The 2070-nt window shown below is 47.4% G+C and overlaps 1 protein-coding gene across 1 annotated transcript in view; it reads left to right on the top strand.

The window, feature by feature from the left end:
* Window positions 1–2070, top strand: part of Jph2 (junctophilin 2) — a 61860-nt gene that overhangs the window by 53649 nt on the left and 6141 nt on the right. The gene's annotated exons all lie outside the window — the stretch shown is intronic.

Raw genomic sequence — 2070 nt, 5'->3', positions numbered from 1 at the left:
TCCTCTTCCTCCCCCTTCTTCCTCCCCCCTCCTCCTCCGCTTCCTCCTCCTCCTCCTCCGCTTTCTCCTCCTCCTCCTCTTCTTCTTCTTGGTTTGGTTTTTTTGAGACTGATTTTCTCTGTAGCCCTGGCTGACCTGGAACTCCCTCTGTATACCAGACTGGCCTCAAACTCAGAGTCCTGCCTACCTCTGTCTTCCAAGTTCTGGGATTAAAGGCGTGTGCCACCACTGCCCAGCTACTGAATTTCTGTTAATAAAATATTTTTATTAGCTATTTTTATGTGTATGGGTGTTTTGCCTGAATGTATGTGCACCATGCGCATGCAGTACCCACAGTGGCCAGAAGAGGGCAACCCCAAGACTGATGTTACAGATGGTTGTTGTGAGCTGCCATGAGGATTTTGATCTGGTTTCAATACCCATCACCAATGTTTCTATCTGCTGAGCCACCTCTCCAGCTCCTCTACTGCATTTCTTAAGTTGCAGGTCAACAAGGGTTCTGTGGATAGTCTTTAGAAGGTCCATGCCCCTAGAAACATGATGGCGTGTGGTAGTGATCCTCAAGTTAAGAGAATGCCTTCAGAAAGGGAGCAGTCAGTAGCAGATACACAGGGAAGGAAGGGGCTGAGCGAGGACCGGCCTCAGCTGCAGACGTGTTCGGTCTGAGCACAGGGGACTGTGGGGGCAGGGGGACTGTGCCTTGGGGTTGTGGTGGTCACAGAGGGAGTGGGCTAGCATCATCCAGTCTGGTGGAGGCTCTCTGGTGTGAGCCGGCCTCTGGTGGAGTCTGTGGAAGTGGGGCTTTCACTTTGAACACAGCAGCGTTGCTGGCTGCACTTCTCTGGGGTAGCATGAGATCATGAGCCACTGGTACTCACAGCAGCTAGGGCAAGTGCATTTGTTCCGCTAAGGGACTGGGTGGGGTACACAAAGTGTCCATCCATGTGTGAACTGAAGCTCAGCATTTTCTTCCATTCTGGGACTAGGTGGAAAGCCATAGGGATACTTGCCATATCTGTGACTCTGTCTCCAGTAGAAATCACAGGTTTTCAGGTCGCAAGTGGTAGGGTTATAGATTTGAGCTACCCTATCCAGTTATGCTCACTTAAACTTCTAAATTGTGATGATCAGTATACCTGATAGATATAGTTTTAAAAGATGTATGTATGTATGTATGTATGTATTATGTATGTATGCATGCATGTATGTGAGTGCTCTATCTGCATGTATGCCTGCATGGTAGAAGAGGGCATCGGATCCCATTACAGATGGTTGCGAGCCACCATGTGGTTGTTGGGCATTGAACTCAGGACCTCTGGAAAAGCAGTCAGGGCTCTTAAATCCTGAGCCATCTCTCCAACCCCCTGATAGATATTTTTAATGTTGGTAGAAAAGGACATATGTGCCTTTAATCCCAGCGCTCAGGAGGCAGAGGCAGGCAGATCTCTAAGTTTGAGGCCAGCCTGGTTTATAGAGAGAGTTCCAGTACAGCCAGGGCTACACAGAAAGTTCCCCCTAAAAAAAGAACCAAGCAAATAAGCAAACAAAAAAGGATATATATATATATATATATATATATATATATATATATATATATATAATGAATTTGATCTTTTGTTTATTTTTTAAAACTCATCATTGTGTGTCTGTGTAGGGGTACATGCATGTGAATGCGGGTGCTCAAATAATCCAAAGAGGCTGTTGGATCCCCTGAAGCGGGAGTTACAAGCACTTGTGAGCTGCCTGGTGTGGGTGCTAGGGTTAGGGTGTGTGTTTGTGTTTGTGTGGAGGCCACAAGACAATCATGTGGCACTGGCTTTCGCTTTCCACCTTTTTGTGGATTCAACTCTAGCCTTTAGGCTCGTTCAACAAGCGCTTTTACCTGCTGAGCCACTGTGCCTGTCTCTTATTTTGTGTAATTAAAAAAAATGCTCTGCCAGATGTGATGGTGCATGAATTTACTTCCAGCACTGCAGAGGCAGAGGCAGAGGCAGAGGCAGAGGCAGAGGCAGAGGCAGAGAGGCAGAGAGGCAGAGAGGCAGAGAGGCAGAGAGGCAGAGAGGCAGAGAG

The sequence above is a fragment of the Mus pahari genome, chromosome 3 (assembly GCF_900095145.1).
Source record: "Mus pahari chromosome 3, PAHARI_EIJ_v1.1, whole genome shotgun sequence".
In the NCBI taxonomy this organism is placed as follows: Eukaryota; Metazoa; Chordata; class Mammalia; order Rodentia; family Muridae; genus Mus; species Mus pahari.
This window is presented reverse-complemented; position numbering and strand designations above follow the sequence as displayed.